Source organism: Cottoperca gobio, chromosome 18 (genome assembly GCF_900634415.1).
Source record: "Cottoperca gobio chromosome 18, fCotGob3.1, whole genome shotgun sequence".
Taxonomy (NCBI): domain Eukaryota; kingdom Metazoa; phylum Chordata; class Actinopteri; order Perciformes; family Bovichtidae; genus Cottoperca; species Cottoperca gobio.
In genome coordinates, this window is record NC_041372.1 from 1,412,848 (window position 1) to 1,440,747 (window position 27,900).

At 40.3% G+C, this 27,900-nt stretch overlaps 1 protein-coding gene across 40 annotated transcripts in view; it reads left to right on the forward strand.

Moving 5' to 3' along the window:
• The first annotated feature begins 8,938 nt into the window (after positions 1-8,938).
• The window catches only part of LOC115023600 (receptor-type tyrosine-protein phosphatase delta), a 191,153-nt gene continuing 172,191 nt past the window's right edge, over positions 8,939-27,900 (forward strand). For 24 of the 40 annotated variants that reach the window (XM_029454716.1, XM_029454728.1, XM_029454721.1 and 21 more), the window contains exons 1-2: positions 8,939-8,957; positions 16,423-16,466. The gene's annotated coding sequence lies outside the window, so the exon portion shown is untranslated. The remainder of the gene's footprint in view (positions 8,958-16,422; positions 16,467-27,900) is intronic. The other 16 variants (XM_029454745.1, XM_029454743.1, XM_029454746.1 and 13 more) reach the window with 3 other exon arrangements.

Below are 27,900 nucleotides of genomic sequence, written 5' to 3' on the forward strand. Positions count from 1 at the left end.
CATTTGCAGTACATTGTTTCATTAAACAGGCTGTTAGGGAGATGGCATATGGAATCTATTGGACCTGCTAAAACAATTTGCAAATGGCATCAGTTTTGGAACAACACAAGTAGTGTTGTTACATTCTGATAAATCCTATTACTTCACAAACTTGTTCATTTGTAACACTTAAAACAAGCGGCGAGGTGACGCCAGGCTCGGCTGACCCGGACTGACTCCTGAGGAATGGAAGCGTCGTCTCCAGAGTGCCGCTTCACCTCAAGTCTTTTCCTCCTGTTCGATGTTTCAAACGGTTTGTTGTGTAGTGATGGGGGTCATCTATGTTCCCGGGGTCCTTACTGTAAGAGACCGGTCGTTGCACTTCGACTTACAGAAGAATGTTTGAATGGTAAAGATCTGTGGGAAATATCAATGACTACAGTCAAGGAAACTGTCCTGTCGGCACTTTTAAAGGTGTAAGTGAAGTATGACATCATTAGGCCGTACTGACATATTGACCTACAGTCGGTAAAAACATGGCCGTCAACATAAAGTCCTGTGATCTGTCTCCTTAATGAGTCATATGAAGAGGAACATAGAATCTCTCTAGTGATGGACCCACAGTGAGCACTTGATGCTACACGTTCCCTCTTTGAGCGTCCATGAGGCCTGTTTCCAGTTTCTACCTGCCCAGCACCAAACTGTTAGCAGCTAGCTGCTGAACACATGGAGCCTTTAGCAGCTAAAGAGCTGGTGGAGAATATTCTCTTAACGCTAATGTTCCTGAGTGTGTCGACAGTTGACTGTTTGCTAACCAGTTAGCCACAGCACCCAGTGTTAGTGCAGTATTTCATTTAGTTTTGTTGTTGGTATGACGTGTGCCAGCTGACGGCAGCTATTCAAGGGAAGTACTCATGTGTAGCATTCATGTCTTCTAAAGTAAATGCAATGGACAGTATTTTAGTTGATATTTCTACAGTACCAAACCTGTCTTGCAAAAAACTTTGAAATAACCCTCCACAATCCATTTCTGTTACGTCCGCAGCAAAAGTATATTGTAAATTACTATTATTAATGACTGGGTGTGATCTTCCCAGCATTCAATCAGAGCACTCAATAAATAAATAAGGACACGATATTTTATAATTGCTCCCACTCGACTGGCGTTTTAGAAGTCGTGCATGGATAAGTAATATCTTCACCTCCACCTCGACATTCTGGTGGTTTTATGAGTGGAGCTGGAGTCTCTGTTGGTTACTGTTCAGGGGAAGGTCATAAACGGCCGATTTATGTGAGAAGAGGAGCCAGAATGCTGATGCATACTGTCAGAGAGCAGAGATACTGTCTGCTTTGACTCACACTTAATGGAAACTGTAAAGTCCACAACTGAATGCCCTAACTCATGCACTTTCCAGTATGTGCTCACACAGAGGAGGAGTTAACTGGCAGACGGAAGATATACAGAGTACAATGGCATGCTAAGAGAGGAGGAATATAACTTTGCTCCTTGTGACATTAAAAGCAGGTTTCACATTTTCAGCATCTTACGTCACGTTTTAAGTGTAATTCGAGCTGCGAGTGCCGTACAGTATGTAAGTGTGCCGCCGGCGCTAGAGTTAAGCATCAGAGCCAGAAATGAGAACACTTCATTAGCTCCGTCTTCCACTGGTGTCTGCTCTTTTAGAAAATATTATTCCATGCAACACAATCACAAGTGTATCAGTACAACACCAGCTAATATGATGTTACATCGATTACTGCACCATCTATTTCTGTCTGGACTTTTAAGCCAGCGTTGTTAAGTTATGGGTGATTTAATTGTTATAGACAGGGGTCCATTAGCATAGGTTCTTGGGTGGCCATGGCCATGTTTCTCTAAATCATTAAGCTAATTATACAAGCTAATTAATCAGTATGCTTGGAATGGGCTGCGTGAGCAGACGCAGCTCTTTGTTGGCTTGCATAATGAAAGAAGTCCATTTTTAGATTGGGGAAGCGAAGAAGAGGGAGGGAGAAAGAAACTTTGATCTCGAAAGTAAACATATGATTTTTGCATATCAAGTGTGTCGGCAAAATTAGAAAGAAGGATCACAGATGCATATAGCCAAGCATCGCATGTGTAGTGCTTTGAAGATGCAGAATGCTGCACGGAGACAGCAGATAGGAGAGGACATGGTGTCCAACATCCAATTATCAGTGTCAGTGTCATGCAAGTCAAACCATTCCAAGCATGTGCTCGTCTTCGTAACGGAGCTGAGCTCTGGTGTTGGACATTCCTAAGACAAACATGGGAGAGCGTTAATATTGATCTATGCGTGTGAGAAAGCCTGTCTGTGTGTTCTCAGGAATGAGGAGGACATCTTTGCTCCTCAAACATCATTAGGCTCCCTTGCCACCCTATTATTTTCCAGTCATCAATCTGAACCCAGCCGGTGACACAATCAATTAAGGTCCCATGTATGTGCACAGTATGGTTATCACTAGGCGTGTGTGTGTATCAGTGTGTGTGTGTGTGTGTGTGTGTGTCATGCTTTCTTGCACACAACTAAGGGTGCATGAGAGAGAGTCACTGTCAGAAATTATTACTCACAAGCAGACATATCCAAACATCCTGCTCTCCTGTCTTCAGTATGTGCTGGAGACACTGTCAGTGTTCATGCAGGAGTCTATTTTTAGCAGCTCTCATTATGCACAACGACAAATCATCTCCTCAAAGTACATGAAGCAAGTTTACAAACCCTAATGGGACTGCTGATAACACAGCAATGCATCGTGGCTACAGGGTATGTTGGCTGAGGTTCGCCTCCATATGCTTCAACATGTGATTATATACGCAGATCTGCAGAACAATGATCAAAGTGTGTAGAAGTGAATGGACAGTATAGATTCTGGGAATACTCAGGATGGAAACTGGTCATATGATTACCAGGTATTCATGGGGAGTTTCTAAAACATAAGAATAAAATGGAAATATAGCTGCTCATATGCATATAGAAACAAACCTTCACTGTATCATGAGCAGCTATGCATCCACTCATTTGTCAAATAGGTGTGAAATGTGGTGATTTACCAAGTTCGCTAAAGATGCTTTGATAAGTCGAGCTGACAATGTGTGTTGGGTGCAAACTTAGGTTTCAAAGTGTAAAACCCATTTATAAAATAAATGGGTTTTACAATGAAGAATGAAGGAAACAGATTCATTAAAACTCCTCAATAAGCCTCCATCCAACATGGTAACTAGCAAACACTAGCAGACGGTGTTAACAAGTTAGAAACTGCACTTTGCTTCAGGCTACTAACTGTCTGTGAACTGAAATATCATAAAATATAAAGGATATCCACTCCAGTCATGTAATCACAAGTTATATGAAAGCATGCATCCTTTGGCTCAGAGGCTGCAGCAGTGTGTGAGCAGAGGGTGGTGATGTTACTCAATGTTTCATGTGATGCTGCACATTTATCTGTACATGTGATGTGAGTGTGTGTGAATGCACTGCATCGTTACCTTTCATTTAAATGACCTAGAATTGCATATTATGTGTATATCCCCCAGATAAGTTCACTATTAAAAGCATATTGTATAAATAGATATTGTTCAATACTTAAAAAATGTCACATTCATGAGTTTTACTTGTCTTTTCAGCGAACCTTTGCAACACCAGATACAATACATTACATTATACTACACTATGTTACATTACATTATACTACATTACACTACATTATATTACACTATGTTACATTACATTATACTACATTACACTACATTATATTACACTATGTTACATTACATTATACTACATTACACTACATTATATTACACTATGTTACATTACATTATACTACATTACACTACATTATATTACACTATGTTACATTACATTATACTACATTACACTACATTATATTACATTATACTACACTATGTTACATTACATTATATTATATTACATTACACTACATTACTTTACACTACATTATATTACACTACATTATGTTACGTTAAACTACATTACCTTACGTTACACTACATTATATTACATTACTTTACACTACACTACATTATATTACATTACTTTACACTACACTACATTACGTTACACTACATTACACTACGTTATATTACACTACATTATGTTACGTTAAACTACATTACCTTACGTTACACTACATTATATTACATTATATTACATTACTCTATATTACATAACCTTACGTTACATTACCTTACGTTACATTACACTACGTTACTCTATATTGCTTTACCTTACGTTACACTACATTACCTTACGTTACTCTATATTACATTACCTTACGTTACATTAGACTACGTTACTCTATATTACATTACCTTACGTTACATTAGACTACGTTACTCTATATTACATTACCTTACGTTACATTAGACTACGTTACTCTATATTACATTACCTTACGTTACATTAGACTACGTTACTCTATATTACATTACCTTACGTTACATTACACTACATTACCTTACGTTACTCTATATTACATTACGTTACATTACCTTACGTTACATTACACTACGTTACTCTATATTACTTTACCTTACGTTACACTACATTACTCTATATTACATTAGATTACACTATATTACGTAACACTACACTACCTTACTCTACATTACGTTATGTTACATTACCTTACGTTACATTAGACTACGTTACTCTATATTACATTACCTTATGTTACATTACACTACATTACCTTATGTTACTCTATATTACATTACCTTACGTTACATTACCTTACGTTACATTACACTACGTTACTCTATATTACTTTACCTTACGTTACACTACATTACCTTACGTTACACTACATTATATTACATTATATTACATTACTCTATATTACATAACCTTACGTTACATTACCTTACGTTACATTACACTACGTTACTCTATATTACTTTACCTTACGTTACACTACATTACCTTACGTTACACTACATTATATTACATTATATTACATTACTCTATATTACATAACCTTACGTTACATTACCTTACGTTACATTACACTACGTTACTCTATATTACTTTACCTTACGTTAAACTACATTACCTTACGTTACATTACACTACATTACCTTACTCTATATTACATTACCTTACGTTACATTACCTTACGTTACATTACACTACGTTACTCTATATTACTTTACCTTACGTTACATTACCTTACGTTACATTACACTACGTTACTCTATATTACATAACCTTACGTTACATTACCTTACGTTACATTACACTACGTTACTCTATATTACTTTACCTTACGTTAAACTACATTACCTTACGTTACATTACACTACATTACCTTACTCTATATTACATTACCTTACGTTACATTACCTTACGTTACATTACACTACGTTACTCTATATTACTTTACCTTACGTTACATTACCTTACGTTACATTACACTACGTTACTCTATATTACTTTACCTTACGTTACACTACCTTACGTTACTCTATATTACATTACACTATATTACGTAACACTACACTACCTTACTCTACATTATGTTATGTTACATTACCTTGCGTTACTCTACATTGTGTTACCTTACATTACCTTGCGTTACTCTACATTACGACGCACCCTGACCTCTCTCTCTCTTTCCTTCCAGGGAGGTTCTGAGGAGTTCTCTTCTTTCATCACTCTGGTCCACGGCAGCAATCGCACATCTTTATTCCAAACAGGTAAGATCCAAAAAAAACGTTTCTTAAAATTGTATTATTCAATAAAGCACTCCATCTATGAAAATCACCGGTGACCCGGAATCTTGTTTTCAATGTTCAAATGTCAAAGCACCCACAAAACATCAACAAGATAATAATGTCAACCCGTAGAAATCTAATCGAGGGTCAAACACTAAATGTTGTTTGTATAGATGAAAGTAACAAGAGCTATTGTTCAGGCAGGGCAAACCGTCTGCCAGACTCTTATTATTCAATATGGAATAATACTCATGTCTGATTTCCTTTGTGAATCAGGCTTGATGCTCTGCACATTGTAGTAAATGTCCTTTTCACTAGTTTACAGAAGTCTACAGTGGATTTGCAGATCCTTGCTGGACGGATGCTTTAGTGCTGGAGTATCACTGGTGTTGCTCTGCACAGTGACACATATACAGCAGGCTGGTGGTGCCCTCTGGAGTACAGGCATCTCTACTGCTGCTCTGCTGCTTCCACTACGCATCTCTTTCCATATTCAGAACTGCTACATGATGCACACATTCACACTTGTCACATTTAGACGACTGACAGACGGGTGCTAGTAGCACATTGTGGAGGCGGAACACACGGGGACTAAAGGCTTGTTGAGAGAAATAAGAAACGAGTGCAGCAGTTGGGATCATTAGAACCACAGTTCATGTCCTCTGGAGTCCCAGTGTTCTTCAGATCCATGAATAGTGCCGTGGTCCCCCCCGAAGGACTTGCGGGTGCAGCTGTAATTGGTGTGTTTGTGTTGCTGTAAGGTACAGTTCCCTGGGCCCCGGTCACCACAACATCACTCTACATGTCTATAGGATTTCCAATGAACTCATAAAATGCACCTGCAAGAAAAGTTTTTCCAGCGTGCTATTCTGAGATCAAATCATCGCAGGGCTGTTCTCGCCCAGCGTCTCATTATTGGGACACGGCCTCGGGTTTATGTGTTATTTTTCCCGGCAGCCTCACATAAATTCCCAAGTGTGTTAAATAGGTGAGTGTAGGCGCTACGAGGCAGTGATGCTTTTCACTCAGAGACGTTCACACACATGATGCCCTCTGTCCCTTGTGGCAATTACTGTGAACATTTGTGAAAATGTGCTGCAGGCTCAGGTGGTAAAGTGATTTAAATTAAAGATGACAGGGACAAATGTAGCTTCAGTGCAAAGCCAAGACAAAAACAGTTAAATAAAGACAAGTGAGTTAGACTAACTTTGTGCCTGAAGTATCGTAAATGACAGCGGCAGAATTGTCACTATCGCATGTCTGTTGGAGGCCATTTGAACGTCCTGTTCAACAACCATTAAGGCATTAAATTCAAATTGAATCTCCTGTTTCTTCAGAGAGAGAGAGAGTCTTAAAGACTCTTAAAGATGGTGCAGTGCATTTTACCGAGCACAGCGGGTAAGTGCTGTACAGCCGTCAGGTGGAGTTGTGTACTATAAAGCAACACTCACAGGAGTAGCAGGTGACCTCGTTCAGAATAGCAATGAGTCCCGCATGCAAACTTCCCAAAGTCTACTTCCTAAAACTGCTTACAGTGAGAAGTGACCTGGTAACAGTGAAACATGCGCTCTTCTTACAGCGAAGGCCATTTATAATTGGAGAAAAGATAAAGTGTCACAAACCACTGTGTTGAATTATGGCTCCTAATGTTGTATATTTTATAATCAACCCTTCAGGGAGACATTTACATATCATCCGTCTTGTGTTTGAGGCGTAGATGTTGCAGGGGGGGGGTTCTCTTGGCGGTAGGTTAGGGGTTAGTTATCGCGCTCAAGGATACTTCATTGGGTATGGCCCTTCAAGGGGTTAAAAGAGAGGTCATCCATTGTGGTATGACCCGACTGACTAGTGGTCCATCCCTCTACCTCCAAAGGTCAGGCAACCTCATATGATTGTGTCTCCATACTTCTTAAAATTGATATATTGTGTTATGGCATGTGTGTGAGTGCCTCCGAGCATGTGTTATAGGCCGGCCCCGGCTGATGATTTATTATAGCGCTTGAAGGGACTTGTACTTTCATGAGGTCACATGAGTAACATGGCAGTCAGGCGTAGCACACGGTTGGTTCTCTTCTGGCCCTGCCGGCGATAGGGAGGCCGGCCAACACAGATTCCAGTTTGCACATATTCAGTTACACACTATAAAGTATATATTCATTGTACACACACACACACACACACACACACACACACACACACAAAATCAAAAACTGTAATCCAGGCTTAATACTGCTTTATCACCTGCGCAGGAGGCAAACGTTATGCAAATGAACATAAGCTATTCCAAAGGCACGTCAGATTTAAGGCCTGTCTTTAATGCGTCTTTTCAGAGGTTAATTCTATGCAAATACGGCCTCATGAGTTGAAAACATTACAGATATCTTTCTAATAACACTAAGGGGATGCCACCAAGATGCAAAGTGGAGTCTTTTAGATCGACCTTGGATGATTATTTGAGCTCGGACCTCAGGGTAGCACTGCAGTATTTTCTTTCTTTTCTTTTATTGCAAACAAATGTCTGCACAAGTGGAAAAGAGACAGTTTTGGTGTTTGTATGTTCAGACTTACAGTGAATTCCTGCAGGTAAAGTAGCTGTGCATCATTCTCCACACGCTTTGGAGCGACTGTCACGTTTGCACAGTGACAGTAGTAGTAGTAGAGGCTGAAGTGATGAGCTTTCTGACGCACATGTGAGCGCTTTGCTTTTCTTATTCCCTCTAACGCTTGTGTCAAACTGTGTGCGAGATCAAAAGAGTAGAAGGAACACGCCGGTTGCTTGAGAGACACAATGACACACAAAAAGAAAGGAAAAGTAACACATGACATATTTGTGCTTTCTCCCATAAGTGTCATCGTGCATGCTCTGCAGCAGTAAATCATCGAAGGCATTGATGGAAATAGGCCATGAAAAATATGCTAATATTAGAAATGCATTTGATTTCCTTTGCTTTCAAATGATGAACTCAGCCTCTGAGGAAAACATCAGTGAGATGCTGTGATCGACAGAAAATCATTTGGTTATATTTCAGTCATTCCACTTTGACAAAGGTTTTAATCTTTATTTTAAAGCTTTTGTTCAATTCTATGAGATAAAAACCTCTTTCTCTTTCTTTCCTCCCAGGTGGGGGCAGAGGGGGCGTTCTTTTGGGCGGTGAGTCGGCGAGGAACAAGCACCGGGCAGCATGTTGGCACCTGCATGAACCCGACAGAGGAGCCTCACTTCTTGGTGAGTACTCTTTCCTATCCAACACACTACTCACTCCACAGGCATGCAGTTTTCCCATATTAAACTTAACATTCGTGGTTGCTAATTTAGTTATGACTTAATCTCATTAATCCCTGAGAAATAAGAGCTTAATTGCAAAATAAGCGAAAGCATTTCTCTCTTCACTTTAAGCTTCTAATGTGAGAAAAGCTGCTTTCAGAATAAATGGAAGCAGCTTTCATTGGCAGAGCCTTTGTTTACACATGGAGTTGTAGCTTTTGATTTTGTGAATGGTATAAAAATAACATCGTTTGAATTTTCTGCATTACATAAGGATGATATTTCACTTGAAGATTAAAGAGTTCTCAAACTCAACTCCTGTTGGAAGTTTCAATTGACAAAATGATACGTCACTACAAGAAAGTACAAAGTTGTGTGTCAGGGAATATCAGGACGAGCTCAGCTCAGACGCTAAATAATTACTAAAAAGTAGTCCCCAAATGATTGTTGTCGGCATTATTAAACTCACACTTCACTGTCATTTAGTGTAACTGCCAGATGAGGACACTACGTCGCTGCAGACATGGGATTAAGCATTAAAAACATTACCAGATATAAAAAGTTTAAAATAGGCTCGAGCACTCAAGCCACATTCTGAGCAGACAGAATGAGATCAGGGGACAAATTCAGAGAAATGTTTCCCAGATTTAACTAAGATCTGAAATACTAAAACCTGTTCCCAGAAGAGAAAATCCCTGCCCTGGGCCTGTGCAACGATGTAGCTGAGAAAATACATTCAGCGGGGTATAAATATTGCACGGTGAGTACATAGTGGGCTTTTTAGCCGATGAATTATTACACAAGTCCGGTGGCTTTCTGCCAGCCGCAGAGTATCTCTCGCTCAGCTTCACCGTGCTATAAGCTGTCGCTGGGGAATTGTGGTTATAGGCACGCCACAAATAACTACCAACCAAAGTAGGAATCCATCACGCTCATCCCACATGCTGTGTGCTTACACTTGACGATCTCAACATCAGCCCGTTAGCGGAAAAGAAACTGCACAGGAGTAAGAAATGCCTGTGAGGCCTGAGTCAGGGTAAGAAAGCCCTCACAGTAAATACAGAGAGGAAACATCATGCTACAGTATTACAAATCACATTCTCCACATTCCCTCCATGAACACATGACTGGAGGCCGGACTGAGGGGAATGTTTACCTGAATATTCACCTCCAGAGGAAACGGTGCTCACACAAATTTACATCTGGATGAACGAGTCTATTCGCTCGACGTCAGGAGAACAGGGTCGTAAAATGAGTCAATCTGCTGAAATCTTTTCATTTGCTCACGATAATCACGTAAGTCAGGCGAGCGGGACGTTACGTTAACGCCGTGTGATCGTGCAAACACAATGAGGGGAAAAGAAGATCAAAAATAAGTATCTAAATTGGAAAGGACTTTTGCCGGGCGCACTGCGTTGTCGAAGCAAAGAAATGTCGGGCAGGTTGGGTCTTCTGGTGATTAGCAAAAAGAAGCATAATCCCCAGACTGCTGACATATTTCTTTAGAAAACCGCACGTCTGAAAAAGACAGATATGCTCTGGAAAATGGATGAAATCTGTTTCATGTCAGATAGCAGCGAGCGCTTTCCCAGGGTGAATCTTTACCAACACACAAACACACAGGATTAGAGATTGAAGTACTGACCATAGTAGATCAGGAAAATACAAAAAGACAATATTAAAAGATAAGCGACGACCATCTGATAACATTTAGAATTACTTCCTTAAACACAGAACATGCTTCTCCACCGTCCTTGGCTTCAGCTCAGGGGATGTGTCTAAATCTCCAACATGTGATTATTAGAAACAAGCGAAGAAAATTCATTTCCTCTGCAGAGGAGGAATAATTTTTGCCACCGTGTGTATTTAATGAAACGCGTGGATTCATCTCAAGGCACTATGGAAGAGGTGTTTAAGTCGGGTGCATATTTCATGAGCGTTAAACGCACACCGGCTGCTCATTAGCGGCGTGACAGGTAACGGTTCTTCTCAAATGCTTTACAAGTCTCATGCACACAAACACAAGCACGTGGTCGGACAGACGTACAGAAACTCTGCAGCAGGAAGAGCACTGGCTGCTGCTCACACGTGATTAATTACATTGTTCCTTATTCCATATCGGAGTTCAAACACACGCAGTAAATGTCCACGTGGGTAAAGCAAGTGTTATGATCCATTCAATTAAAACCTGAGCTCACTTAATCCGATTACAATCCCCAGAAGGAATCAAAGAGTAAATGAGTGAACACACATCTGCTAAAGTGTTAAACTTTTAGAGGAATGCGTTTGAACTGTGGATGAATATCCCGGCTTCAAATGTAATAATCAGATTTGGTCATTCGTAGTTTAATGGTAGTTTTATGTCAGCGTGATACAACCACAAGATGGTGCTGTGCATCTCCAGTCGCCCTCAAAGTCACGTCTGACGTGCTGTTTCCTCCATCATCACAGGCAGCGGCTTCCATTTGCTTTTATTTACTATAACTTCATAGATTTACATGCAAACATGCAAAACAAAAGAGTCTTTTAGATTTTTTTAGAACAAATTAAGTGAACTTTCTTTAAACAAACTGTTCAGGTTGCAGTCATTTAGCCCAATGGACGTTATCAGATGAATTAAACACGTCTAACAGAATAAGATATAAATACTAATAATAACTGTGAACCTTTCTCTGAAAGAATAAAGTGAAAATGGAGAAATGTAATGTTGAGAATAGTTTTCTGTCTGAAGCTTTAGATATGTGCATACAGCTGAAACACATATAAGCTGTATGCATAAAATAAAATAGTTGAAGTTACAGAAACATCCAGTAGATGGCAGTCTGTCAATACAGAATCTTTCCATCCTACTGACACCCACAGCTCGTCATCAGGAGACACACACACACACACACACACACACACACACACACACACACACACACACACAGACACACACACACCTCTGCAGTGCTTTCCCTCCTCTTATATCTCTCGCATCGCACTTACACAAAGCTGAATGGCGTCACCACCCACCACTCGTGTGCACTCACACACACTCTCTGCATCACACACACTCTCTGCATCACACACACACACACACACACACACACCTCTTCGCCATCTGTCTGTGCAGCGGCCCATGTCTCTGGCACTGGGAGCAGTTGGGAGCAAGAGAGTGAAAGAGAAAGTGTCTCTTGGCTCTGGAGTCCTGAGTCCCACTTCCTCTTTCTCCTGCTGTGCTGTTGTCTATCAAACGGTTTCACGACATCACACCGTCCGCTGACGGGCCCTCCCCACGATCCTAACACATATACGTGATGCCATTTGGAGCCTCGTGAGCAGACGAGATGGAGGATATGTGCTCTGTGTTTCCAGTGATTTCACTTCACGGTTATGAGAGCTCATTTCAGTTTAGCTCATTATCTACAGGATACACACTTCCTCGCAAATATTAAAGCCCACAACTCAACAAGAGGAAAAATAAACATGCTTGATTAGCTTATGTATCAGGCGGTTCAAATTAAAACCGCAGATGGCAGGATGACTCTCCACATTTCTTGAGAGGCAGATATGTAAAAACACTGGGAGGGACGGAGGGATAGCAAGAAGAAGCTGCATGTTGCTTTAAGGACATTAGCACCTCTCCTGAAGGAGGACGCTGCATGCTTTGTGTGCTTCCTGATTATATTTAGCAGCATGAGTCTATTGTATGTGCAAAATAAAAATCATACTGTATGAACCCAGGAGTCACAGCATCTGCACTCAACATAATGAGAAAAATCCACAGGAATATAGGTGATTCTGTCATCAAGATTTACTTCTCTTTTCAGCAAATTTTCATAACTATTCAGCTTCACAAAGAGCTTTGGAGGCAGTTTAAGTAATTTGAACAAAAATGCATTCCCTCTCTCTCAGTCCCTTCCATTTAGACAGCAAGCGAAAGTGCCTTCATAACGCTGCTATATTCAACCGGAGTGATAAGAAATGGCAGCTATCAGCAGGCGGTTTGGAAGCTGCATATAACAGTTATTGTGTGTGTGTATATAAAAATTGATTTATGTGGCCTATCACTTAGCAGGCGCAGTCTGTGGATGAATATGGGCTAATATAATATTATAGAATGAGTGAGAGGGTTAAGGGAAGGGCCAGGTGCTGCCTCAAGGTGAACAAAGTATGATCAAAGTCCAAAGACGTATAATAAGACGAATCATTCCTCCATGAAAGACACTTCAATAGGTGAGACTGTCTGGATGCTGCATGCAGACGGAATATTTCATACAATTCATGTTCCACGCATGTTGCATATTATTTTGTTTTATGATGTTTTTAAACAAGGCCCTTCTGAGAGTTATTACTATTTTTTTTTAATATTACTTAATTGGTTAAATTTGTTTCAGAATGAATTCAAATAAACTAAATACAAATAATTTAAGATGCCATTTATGGAACAAAACTTTACATTTAATGCAATTTTCACATTTATGGTAAACATAAAAAAATAGTCAATATTTAAATGTTAAATATAAAATAGTTGTTAGTGCATGAGTAAACCAGGCCCGACGTGGTCTACTGAACTGGATTTATTCTGTCGGCTTCCTTATTATTTATTTTATCTTGTTTCATAAAGATCCAGTGTTCCTCAAAACTCAAAAATATGTTGACCCTTCAGGGTACCAGTTGATTATTATGGACAAACAGAGACAGACTAAAGCTGCCATCATATATTTATTTATTTATTTATTTTATCCTCTTTTTATTTTTTTTACTTAACATCTTGCAAGGGAAGATAAGTAAGTCATTATATTTAGATTATAATTATTATATTACTTAATATCAATAATTCTCTGTCTCTACAGTCCCTGATCAAAAACCTATTTGAACCTACTAAATGCATGTTTTCATGTATACTAAATTGCATCCTAAATTATGCAGCAGATTACTTCTTTTATAAACAATAAGCTTTTATTGAGAACAAAATCAGAGACCCTTTTTTCATTTGCAGTCTTGTAAACAAATCATAGATCTCGAAAGCTACTTTTCAGTGAACGTGAGTTCTCTGCTCCGCACTAAATGCAGCCGGCTCGGCGGTCGCACACAGCCTCATGTTTACCCCTCGGCGCGGAGCTGGTGCCATGTCCAGACTTGTAAATCAGGCCCATTGAGGGAGCATAATGCTGATGATTATGACAGACAGTCACATGGGAGTGATAGAGGGACGTTGAGTTATGGGCTTGGGGAGGATGCCCAGAACTGAAGAGTCTCACAAATGGAGAAGCACTTTCACCAAAACACAAATCCCCAGATGGGGACTAATGCTGCAGTTGGCGGCTGTGCCACCCAAATGAGCGCACATTAGCTGCTCCAAACCCACAGAATAGTCAAGTATGTTTGTTTTTTCATTTCACAGTTCTGCCGCTTCACTCTATTACTGAGAGATAATGTAAAAAATAAAGAAAACACAGACTGACTAAAAGACCAAAAGACAGCCAAAGTCTTTTTGAAAGCGTGATGTGTTGCACTGGCATGCAACGCATCACTTAACTAGATGACTTCAGGGTGGGGCTGCATTTTACTGTCCTGTTTGCATTGTGCTTTATTCCGTGTACTCCCCTCTGCGGATCAACGATCATTCTTTCGCATTGATTGTCAGCCATGATAATATAATCAGGCGTAAAGCCTGACAAGGCTGGCCGGTCCGATAGATCAGAGCCGCTGACAGCAGAGCGATGCACAGGTCATAAACCCTCACCTTCCCTGTTTGACCCCACATCAATTTGGCTCTTTCCAATATGAATGCAAATAACAATGCATTTTTGGTGACATGTTTATGGTTATCTCTGTATCTCCACTCGCTCCGCCTGCTGCCCCTAAATGTGCTGATGTTAGCGAGCTAATGGGATTGAAAAAGGTAACCTATTGCTCACTAGTGGTCAGCTCGCCCCTCCCTCTACACCTCCCCAAAACATAAACAAAGCGTCCGTGCATGCCCTTGCTCACACACACGCACACACACACCTACATGTCCTCCACCCCAGTCACTTGTGTATGCATTGAGCTGATAAGTACTGCGGTTCATTTTCCCCATGGCAAAGCACAGTAAAAAAACTGGGGAGTAATAATTGCTTTGGGGGGGGGGGTGGGGGGGCGAGACGAGGATGGCTAAATATGCTTGATTGCCTCCTAAGCTTTGGTGCTGTGTAATGAAATATGGCTGCTGCAGACAGGAGCTCCCGTGCGATAGCTTTCTTGTCACTTTCTCACTTGCTTTTTTTTATTTTCACCCCTTCGCTCTTCTGTTCTGGCATTTTCGTCTTTGCTCACCCGTCGCCTTTGTTACAGAATGGAGTCCATCAAAGCTCGTGTTGCCATTGAACACTTATCTTAGCTATAATGTAATAATTACTGGGGCCAAATCCAGCCTAATTGAGTATTCCTCACCACATCAACACGGCAGGAGCCCTAATATTCCTCTGTTCTACAATTTAATTTGTGGATTCATTAGCATGAACAGTGTGTATAGAGAGAAACCAGATAACAAGGACCTTAGCAAGAACACACAGCTGATGAAGTCAGGTGGAGGGGCGAGGAGGCCGCCATACCCTCACCTGGTAATTATGTTTCCCCGTCCACGTTCGGACCCTAAAACTCTAAATAAATATCCATGAAGACGTTTTCATGCTGCTAAATATCCAGTTTGCTTGTTTGCTTCCATCTCGCCTGTGAATTAACACGAATGAGAAGTTTTGGGCAGAGAGGCTACTGTAATCACGACATCCATAATCATCACTGCTAATCATCTCATTTGACTGCCATAAAGCCCTGCAATAATGTTTTAAAAGATAATGAGTCAAATTAAAGCTCACACACTGGCGCTAAAAAATGTTTATCCCCCAACTCATTTTTGTTGCAACCACCCAAAGCACATTTCACCCAGTTGGTAAAATAAGTAGCTAATCATTTACAGGAATATTAGACCACAGGCTCGTATGGGCACAGCAGCATCTGCTAATGCATTTAGCAAGAAAATAGCCTGAGAAAATCTTCCAAGCACATTAAATGGAAGACTTTTTTTTTTTTTTTTATGTTTCGCTTCCAGAATAACTCACAAGCCTAATTTGTTGTGCTACTTAAAGGAAAATGTAATTACACTTGTTTTCATTATAATTCACAAAGCCAATCGATAACTGTGGTTAAGTCATTCTCTGCTGCACATGCAATGTTCTGTCCCTTCAACTGGAATTTGGTTTGCGAAACAAGTACACTGTATGTATTTAGTATATATGTACGTAATTAACTAATTAATGAATCACACAACAGACAGAAATATGTACAGGGAACTTCATTTGTGCTTGATTCGTAGGAAGCGTCTCTTGCTGTTTTGTATAAATGTGTAACTCCACACAGATGCGCTGATTCTTCCTCTTCCTCTGTCTCTTTTCTACAGTTCTCTTTCCTGAGACGTCACCCACAGGATGAGGCCTGCGGCAGGTAAGACACTGAAAAGATGATCAACGAAGGACAAGAATGTTCTGACCTCTGTTTTGCATCATTTCCCATTTGCTTAAGTTTTTCACAGAGACACTTTAAGGCGCCCACATGCTGTGTTTTCTTTTCTTTTTTTTCAAATATATAAGCCAAGGGTTGCAGCTGGCCATGTGTCCAAATATCCATCTTTGTTTAATATGATAGATTGAGTGTCAGCACAGGACAGAGAATATATGTCGAGGTATATCAAACCAAGCGCTAAACTGAATCTGGACTTCAGCTCAACCCCTCCCATCTCCTGCCCTGCGATGTGGCGGGGGATACGGACTATATCTGGCAACCTAAACCTGTTTAAAGTGACTGAGAGAGTGAGGCAGGCTGACTGGCACTGATGGGACCAGACGAGGACTGTGCTGTGCTGCACTGCGCCCGGGCCTCACAAGCCTGATTGATAGAGTGTGATGAGACTGTCACTGAGCAAGGAGAGCAGCAGGGAGATAGGGGGGGGGTGGAGGGCTGACCAGGGGGGAGAGATAGAGAGAAATACATTTGAGAACATGTGAAGGATGAAGTGGGGGAATGAAGTGGCTGGATGGAATGTGTTTCGGACACATGAAGGATGCAGAGGTGGTGGGTGGGGGGGTCACAGAGGGGAGTCAGGTACTGGAAGGCTGAAGGCTCCACTTATATGCAAGTTAAGTTGGGTGGAAATAGATTTAGATTCAGCCCCAGAACAACGCAGGCGACTGGATTTAGAGTTTCTACAATGATATGTGGACCACAAATAATAAATTACATTCACCAACATTGTGCTGGTGAACTAATGTGAGAAGCATCCAATGTATATGCAACATGCAACCAATGTATACACAAGAAATAAACCATTTGTAAACTTTATAAATGGCCCGAGGCCGATCTGAAACATGCACAGTTCATATTGAAATGGAAACGAGCCAAGTTATTCAGCTCCAACTCTTTTGATCCCCCATATTTTGATTTCCTATACTGTACGTTCTCTATATGAATGTCATAAATACTTCACTGGCTTGTTTATCGGTCCATCAGCACCTGCTCCGGACACAATATTAGATCTTGTGGACACATGGCGTCTTGGCAGCGAGGGGAATACAGGCTGAGCGAAAGCCCTGTTCTGGGAATTCCACAGTTAGTGATTTCAGACTCAATAAAGGCACCATGTTGTACTTTTATCCTTGCCTGAGGAAAGAAGGCTGACTCACCAGAACGCCAAAGTTATTATTAGTGCCTTACATGTGTGGATAAAAGCTATGCGTATGCGTGTGTTAGTGTGTGAAAGACAGTGAGGGAGAGCTCCAGCAGCAGTGGTAAGTGCAGGCAGGAGCAGCAGGAGGAGCTCTTATCTGCCGCCTGCCAAGCCCTGACCAGGGCCCTGACTCCTGCACTCCCTCTCTCCCTCTCTGACGGGGCTTCCCACTCGTCTGCTAAAGGCAAGGCGGCCAGGTGAAATGAGCAATTCCCATTCAGGGACAGGAGCGCCACGCAGACCCGCCCTGTGAAATGGCTGCTCACTTTGGCAGATCAATGCACTCCCTTTTCCCTCGCGCACTGCTACTGAGTGATAGCCAGGAAGAAAAAGAAGGGGGGAAATGAGTGTGTGTAGAGAGAAGGAGGTGGTTTTGTACGCATGTTTGTTTGTGTACGTGTGTGAGTGTGTCGAGGGGTGTTAGCGGGACAGTTAATGATTTGCCAAGGCTGCTCTGAGTGAGCGCCGTTAAAGGAAAATGGGAAAATGCTTTGCATATACTCAAAAGACATGAAATATTGCTGTTGCTTCTTTGGGAAGAAAACGTGGCGTTCCCAGTCCCACCGGATATGAGAATATTCTGCCACTGAACTGGAAACTTTGCAGTTATTAGTGAATATCATTAAAATGCTTCGTTGTGCCAAAATGAATTCCATATCTCTACTGTGATCAAACTCGTATGTCAAACATTTTACAGGCATAGTTTCAAAACTGTGAGATGATATATGCATTCTAATAATCATACAGACTCAATAACCCGTGGATGTCTTGTTTCATACTGCGTATGTTCTTTGTTCTCAATAACTGAATTTATGATGATAAAGAATGTGATAAATCAGAATTGTGAAAAGGATGGAGCATGCATGTCCAATGATGGCAAAGATAAAGACAGCATGTATTTTATATTTATACTAATATACATCTATATATTTAAATTAAAATCCTTGGTATTATTTCTGAAAGTTCATATAATATTCTATGTTGCTTTAAATCTAAATGTTACGGAAGGTGCACGCTAATCCACTGCTCAATTATAAACTCTTCAATATTGAAATTATCCCCATAGAAACTTCTCACACGCTCCGACCCTACAAACCTCGTTTGGCTGCGGATGATTCCAACAATGCTCTTTGTTGATTGGCCAAGTGATTAATTTTCAAATATATTATGTTATACTCAAAACTACCAATTCTATGATAATATGTTGCTCATCTGAACAAATACATCATATTTGTACAAGCTTTAGAGTAAACACCAACGTGTGATCAGTGTATTGTATATGTGTGTTAACCTTAATACAGTATATATTATGCTCATGGCATGCTTATGGTATTATACAACATCTGTCCCCACCATCAATACTATTGACCAAGTCTAATCTAATCCAAATCTAATTGCCTTATCCAGATACCAAATATCTCCTCTTAATGGAAAAAGAAATGCAATCAAGCTGAAAATCAATTACAGTTACAAGTACTGTATGGACTTTTCCAACATGTAAACCATTTAATACTGAATACAAACACAGTCTAAAACTATGATCATTGTGTTTAAAGACTGCTCAGTTCTGCAGTGTTTGGAGTAGAAGCTATTTAGCAATCTTTCGTTTGTGCATAACATTTCAAATGTTTTACTCAGAAAACTGTAAACAAGGTTCTTTATTTATAACCTTTATTTTTACCAGGATAGGTCTCATTTCTAATCTCTAGAGCATTAAGATATATATCTAGAGCATATGTACTTAAAACTGCCCAAGAGCCATCTCTCCCTGTTTATAGGGGAACCACAAGGCACTATCCTGGATCCTTCACTTTTCTCTTGCATATACATGGAGGCTGTTTACTTCCTGTATTCACATTATGCTGATGATACAACTCTCTCTATGGCTCCAACAGGATTACAAAGCATGAACATAAAGTCTCCTTGAGGTAAACTGTAAGAAGATGGATCAGAAACTATGACCAGGACTCATCCTCACAATCTACATGTCTTGATTATGTCATATTTGTATACAATCTCTCAATAACATCTCATATTGACGAGGAATTCAATCTATAACCCAATCTCTCTCAAACTTCCATGAAATCAGATTTATTTGTGAATCATTCAGTGATGTTTTGTAGCCTACAGTGTTCCTGTAAGCATAGCAGACAGCTGTGCACTTCAGTGGAGGGGCAGATTAAAATTTATAAGAAAATGAAATCACCTTACTCCCTCTTGTAAATCATGAAGGAGTGAAAGTCTCTAAGCAATCCAGACCACTTCAGATTCAGACCGAGAAGTGTGCTCGCCAAATCTACGCTCTGAAGCAATGCAAGCCTTAATGAATGAACAGTGAATTAGTTTGAATAAGGAGGTAAAGAAGCACTTGACCTGGAGCTAAATTTCCTTCTGTGTATAATATAAGAATGAGCCTTTTACAGCCGTGTCATAATTGCAGCTGGAGTCTTAATCATTAGGTACTCCAAAGATATGAAATTAATTATTACAGTTTTACCATTCAATTTTACAAGCTCATGAAACATTTCACAAGTAATTCAAATAGAAAGCTTACCGACTTTATATACATATAGGATTAAAATGATTTACTCTACAGAAATTTCCATCGCGTTTGACAGGAAATGTGACTTTATGATACGGTATACGTGACAAATGAAGCAGATGAATTGATTTAATCGTTATTGCTACTGTTCAGATAGCAAAACTATGGATACAAGTCAAATTCTTAGAAACTATTTATTTTATCTTGCATATTTTCATTCCCCTGAAGTCTCTGAACTATGATAAAGCCGAGTTGAAAACATAGTCAGACCTATGCAGACATGACAGCAATAAAGTGCACTTGATTACATGGTTGAGAGTAAGGACAAGGAGACAGAAGACGCAGGATAAGAAAAATAGAAAAGAGCACAGCCTCTCAGCTTTGATCGCTCCAAACATCTTGAAGTTAGAAAGTCCTGTTTGTGTGCAGTCTTGGCAGAGGCAGGTGCAGGAGGGTTGCATCTTTGTCATCAGCTGTCAAAGCAGTAATGAACAGTGTTTACTGGTAATACCATGCGCTGCCACATTTCAGGGTGGGAAATGTCAAGGTGTCCATTTTCCCCAAGCTAGTCTGAAGCAACACTGTCAAGGCTTTGGCTGTAAACAATAGGAAAAGAGAGGCAAGACAGCAACACGGAGCTTTCTCCATTTCACCCATTACAGTCAGAGTGAGTGGGGAAGAGTGGTAGAATGTCAGTTTAGAAAAATAGAGAGGCCTGCAAAGGGTAGAAATAGTGGATTCCATTTGGCAGACACATAATGATAGCTGTTAAATAGAACCGAGGGATGGAAAGCAGGAGTGTGTGAGAGTGAGGCACAAAGACACAAGAAGACAGACGGAGGACACGAGACAGACAGGCAGAAAGACACCTGCTGTTGCATCACCTGCTGTAATAATAGTGTTCAAACAGAAAGCTCTGACAATAGGAGCCGGCTGAGGCAGCATCCAGTATGCAAATAAGAAGAACACATCAGGAAATATTAGCTAGCGTCAGGACTTTTCATAGCACACATTGGAAACCACTTGACCCTTTGGCATCCCACAAGTGCTTATGTATTATATGTGTGTGTGTGTGTGTGTGTGTGTGTGTAGGCAAGCCCTGTTGACACACTAAATGAGCTGATTTGCTACTCATTCATTTCATACTAACTGGGCATCTAAGGTTATGAATAGAAGTATGCATCTGTGTTTAAACTGCATATAAACACAGAGTAGTGAAGTCTTCCTACACAATTAGTGAAACTTGTGCTGTAGGGTATCAGGTTTTTTTTCCTCTCACACTTAATTCTTACTGCCATGCTATCTTGAATACCCAGGTTAAACATAATTCAAAAACAGAAAGGATCATTAGTTGGCAAATTCGTTCTCGACTCCTTCTTTCATGCATCCCACATGGCCCCAAAGGGCCGATCAATCAAGATCACATTCAGCTGATATCACCATCGCACATATTTCATTCCCTTTTAAGTGCTCAGCAGTCTTTTGTATCAATGCAGACCTGTGGTGATTGGAGTAGAAACTTTTCATGTTTGAACTCAGTGTGATTTGAAGGACTGCAGACATCAGCAGATCCTCGCTCATGCACAGGTCAATAGCTATTATAGTAAAGCAATAGTCAATATGGTGCTGTGGCGTTACCAGTTCTCGATGTGGCAGCTTTCAAAGTGCTGTAGCCCTTTCTACAGCACTTTGATGACAAATGTGTTGGTTTGACAACACGCTGATTGTTTGTCTGGTTGGATGTTTTTTCTTGTATTATGTGAGGTCAACATAAAAAGGTTTGAACAACAAGAGAAGAGCTTCACTTCTCCACTATACACAGAATAAACTCTATAATGGCCGGCTGTTCTAAAGTCTACATTTATTGGGTGTTTTCCATCAATGTTCTTTGGAAAGGCTTGTGCAGTTTGAAGCTTTGGCTCCAAATCACTATGACTGACTCCCCAAAACCCTCCTTTATTGACTTCCATGTATGTAATCATCTTTAAGTAATCGCTCTTTACTTCTTTCTTAGTGCAGCACTCTGATTCCACTAGCAGGATCAACAACAGCCACATTTGGGATATTCAGTGAATTTACTTTGCTGCTCTATCAACCTGCAGTTTCATTTAATTCATTAAACTAAATTAAATAAAAGCTGAAAATGTACATTTTCACTGTCAGTCAAATGCAATTCCATGACATCCTCACTGTGATCAATTTGCATGTTTTAATACAGGTATGGATGGCAATAGACCTAATGAACGGATTAATCTAAACTCTGTTCAGGACACATTTCAGCAATTACAATTCTTAGCTTTACAGTAAGCATGGGGCTTTTTGGCTTAAAGACAAATGTTCACGTCTGCCATCAACATTTTAAAATGTTATTTTGCAAGAATATGACACACAGGCCTTTAGTTGAATGCTGCTATAGTTCTGCAATCAACTGACAACGACTGTGCACATTTCTTTTCAAATATGTAATAAATGAGGCCCTAATTTAGAGCCTTGTGGCACTCCACATGTTAAATCATTAAGTGTTCTGTAATCTCTACTTCCGTATGAAACCTTACATTCTGAGATGATGTCTATTTTTACTAACAATTTAATAAATAGGAAAATAAATCTGGACATCGCCATGTTAGTTTGCATCTGTGTCACTAAAAGCATATTATCATATTCAGATGATGCGTTACAGCCGCCTCCGTTAGCAGTTGTGTTCACGTTGCTCAATCTTCCAGCAGATGATACATCCAATGCATTTTTCAGTGTCAATGGAGGAAATACTCTGATGTGTATACAGCGAATCAAAACGCATGTTTAAGCAGTTTCATGTTAAATCGTTAAACCAACAATTCATTTTCAATCAATTCCACACATTTTATTTTCACTTTTCTAACTAAAACAATTCCTACTCCAGGAATAATATAGTTATAAATGTTGTGTTTAAGGCAAAGAACATCGTCATTGTGTCCCGGGTTTAGCACATACCACCAGAGTTCTTCTGTCTGGAGATACGGTAAATACCGTATTTTCCGCACTATAGAGCGCACTGGATTATAAGGCGCACTGTCAATGAATGGTCTATTTTCGATCTTTTTTCATATATGAAGCGCACCGGACTATAAGGCGCATTAAGCGAAACAAACAGTCAGATAAGTCAGTCAGTCAAACTTTATTAAACGTGTTCACTATAACTCTCAACATTGTTCAAACGTTAATGAGCGTATTCACAATAACTCCCAACCTTGTTCAGTTGTAACACGTAAAAAAAACAGTCTGATACCGCCAAATGGTCTTCTTTACTTGGCCGCAGGTCATCTTCTTGCTTCCTCCACTTCCGTACCATTGATTCATTAATGTTGAATTCTCTCGCAGCTGCTCTATTCCCATGTTCTACTGCGTGACTGATAGCCTTGAGTTTGAAGTCCGCGTCGTAAGCGTGTCTCTTGACAGGTGCCATTTTGGGGTCCTTATACACACACACTGTAATATTATGGTGAAGCACAGTATGTATTACTCCGCGACGCTCCTGACTACGGTAGCCGTAATGCTGCAAGCGGTGCGGCTTTGTAGTTTACCAAAGTCGTACTAACACATTTTGACAGAGCGCCGTGTACCACACAAAATCGCTTCGAGATCAGTAAGCACAACCAGAATTAATCCATATATAAAGCGCTCCGGATTATAAGGCGCACTGTCGCTTTTTGAGAAAATTAAAGGCTTTTAAGTGCACCTTATAGTGCGGAAAATACGGTACATTAATACAATTATTGCCATTGTGCTTGTCATTTGTTAACTCTTAGCCATACATGGAGGGACATTATTAAAAAGAACAAGACTGTAGAATTGAATATCTGAATGTATTCAAAACAGAAAAAGAAAAGAAGGCAAGGCTCTGATTTATACACGAGAGCAGAGGAGTGCAGACAAGCCTGAGCGCCTTTAAAGTTTTCTATGGGAAATGAGATTTGAATATGACAGAGCTCCTAATATCCTCACGCTCACCTTCCCAGCATGTATGCTAATGCTCTGTCTTGACCAGGAATACACAACTGGGAAAGTGGACTAAATGAAATGAGGGCGGGAGCTATGAAATATAATTCTGAATGCCTACTGTATAACGACTACAGTATCAGCCGTCTTGGATCTGTACTTCTTCATTCGGATGTTCTCATTTGTATCCACACCTGTGTCATTCACAGCCTTACGTCTTAACCTCATTTCATGGTCTAAGGGTTTGGATGGATGTCTCTGCTGCAACTTGTACACTGAAGGGAGGAGAGAGAGTACATGAGTGTGTGAGTGTGCACTCACACTATCACACAATTGTGGAAGAGCGAATGAGAGGAGGGGGGGGGTGCACTGCTACAATTGCAGAGAGAATTGTAGTCACTGCCAGATTTTAACCTTTCGACCTTGTACTTTTCTGTTAGCACAAATACATTAAGCTCCTCTTGATAGTGAATCTGGGTTGTACAGACTCTCACTCAGCAGGACTGAATGATCAGAGGTGAACATTTATTTGTAAAGCGCTGCAATTACAGTAAAAGTTTGCTAAAAACACAGAAGTAAACTCAAGACGATATATTGCAGAATTAGGTAACTGAATGTTACATGTAGCATGCTCGACTGGAGAAACTAGAGCCGGGAGAACAAGACAACTGAAAGAAAACAACACGGTCAACATGGTATATAAAGCACCTTACAATCACAGACATCAGACGTGTAATTATATAACTGACATGTCTCGACTAAGTGTGAGTATTTCCAATTGTTGCTACTACAAATTGTTCTGAGAGCTTTGTACAGCGTAATGCCCCAAAACCTGTTTTTGTCAATGTAATTGCTCAGTATATTCTTAAGCAAAGTGTCAGCGCTGCCCTTTTAGTTTGCCAGAGTATCTTCTGGTGTAATGGCTTATTTAGCCAAACCAGGCATGACACCAATTACACTGGAGGGGAATCGATTCCAACAAAGCCCTCTGCTTGGACAAACAATAAAATGATCAAAGTGACTGGAGATGTTTTGCATGCGACAAGCAGCAAAATAAAAGTGCACTTTAAACTTAGTTTTAAACCCAGGCGGAATCTGCAAATCGTGAAGCTATTACGAGTATTACACTTGTGTGACATAAATACACAGATGCAAAGACGGAGAGAAAAATAAGCAACAAAGAAGAAAACGCCTTCAACTATTTTGTTGCAACAACAAAAGGACGATTAAGACCCATCGCATTCCTACATTGCACATTTTCTTTTTCACTGATGTCCACAATTCAATAATAATTGCTTTTCCACACAATTGATAAAGTTGGTGACATTTATTTCAAGAAACTGTGGCTTGAAATACAGATTCATGTCCAGTGTCCAAGCTCCGTGTCACGCTCGTCCAGCGTTTATTCTTCAGTTGAAATGCTCTTGCCAGAAAACGCTGTGAGAAATGTCCTGATAGCATAAAACAACACTGTGTTTCCTCGTCTTACTAACAACTTCTAATTTGACCTTTTGAAAGAAAGAAAGCACTTCTATGACTCAGACTGAGTGTTTCAGTGTCAGCCTCTACAGGAAGGTGGTTACTGGTACGCTACGTTGGACAGTCGTTTTGTCCTTTTTAATTCATGTACACTATATACACCGAGAGAATACACAACTTTGTATTAATTAAATGGTAACCTTTGTCTGGCAAACTGAAAGACCACCACGGCTGTATTTGATTATCTCTTACCTTGCCTCTGAGGCATTTCATGTTCTGTGTTGTCATTATACATGTGCATTTTGAAGTTCAGAAGGGAAAGAAGTAGAGCACAGTGCGCACTAAGCTTATTTTAATTACTGTAGTATCTCACTGGTGCTCTAATGCTACAGTCCTCCCTGAAATGTACAGTACTGTGAAAGATATTAAAACCATAATGAATATGCTAATTATCCTTTTTCATATTCAGAATCCTACAATGGTTTTGTATTCTTGGGACAATAGCAGCTTTTTATGTAAGCTATAATAAGTGCACGTAATTACTGATATTATAATAATGTGGGTGTGTGTCATAACACAGTCGTCCATTGTGCTAAGCTACAGATCTGCAGTATAATTGTAATCAGTAAACCATAACTCCAACTCATAAACGACCATATATGAAGTGTTAGTGACTGTTCTTGTCCAGTTCATTTTTAGGCCGTCTGCGGCCTGTCGCCACTCGTTGTCAATCTTCATTCCTGTTTCCAGACGCTAGTCTGTCGAAGATAGATCCCTCATATGTCAGAACCACATAGACCATTTCCTGGAGTCCACTGTGACTGTCAGGCTCCACGGACCATGAAAGGCGTATATGTGGTGCCCGAAATTACCTCATCGTAGAATGCCACAGGCTCCCACATTGGCGTGGTGACAACTATCCCGTCAAGAGACACTAAGGGAGCTCGCTGACACTTTCAGGCAGTTCTTTGCCAACCAATATAGTGGGAACTATTTCATACATTACATTCTCAGGCAGAAACATACAATAAATCCATTTAACAGTATGTGGGTAGAAACCGAGTTGAGCATGAATTATCAGGTTAATGGTGTCCAGGACATTCAGTAGGTTAAGTCATAGATTTTGCAATGGATGATGATGTGTGTTGGGCATTTTAATAAGGCACTATGGCCCCCACAAAAACACTGTAAATCTGTGTTGAAGTTTTGGACTGTGGTCTATAATGTCAGCCCTCAATCTTATAATCTGTCTCCTGTTTTAACAAGAGGTGTCTGAGGCAGGCGTGGGGAAGAAGCCCAACTCTCTGTGGTACAATTATAGAAGTGCACCGCAGTCACTTAGCCCGCTAATACACGGTGTGATATTAATTACTGTTTGTAAACAATGCACTTTGCAGAGATTATTGCATGCACTCGGTGTCCTCCATTTGTGTTTGGTAATTCTCACAAGTGATTAAGTGGTGAAGCTAGGACAGCTGTTCAAGATGAGTTCATTGGCATGTTTAATTAATTGCACTTGAGATAATTATTCAATCATTACTTTGATTAATTTCCTGAATCCCAGATAATGCATCAAACGTCTGCATGATGTCAATAGTTCTGAAAGTGTGAGTAGAACAAGGCTAACTGTCTTTGGGAGCCTGATTCAGGACTAAATGCTGCTTTGTGGAAAAATGACTGAAATTCATTATTATGGCTGCATGGATTTGAAATATGCTAATGCTAATTTAGCACTAAGGTTGTCCCAACACCCACCACCTGTAACGGCTTGTGTTTTCCTTGTGTTTCCAACACGTCAACAACAGCCAGTCACTGCTCACTTCTACGTTTCGAGTCGATTCGCTTCACATTATGTTTGAAACATGCTTATTCTTCTCCCCCTCAGATATGCAGGGTAGTGGCAACATCCAACTGAAGGAAAGCCAGGCAAATCGTTTGTGAGAGATCTTGTCAAACAGATTAATTCCCACCCTGGGCCTCGGGGTTCTCGGCCGTTTTTCTGTCATGCTGCTTTGCCAGGCTCCCTCTTGATAATACCCCAAAGATAAAATTAATTGTGCAGGGAGATGTGGGATGGGGAGTATCTAAAAGGACCTTGAGCAACACATGAAGCTCTCCTTTTCTCTCCGCTCCTCTGCATGTGAAAACACAGAAAC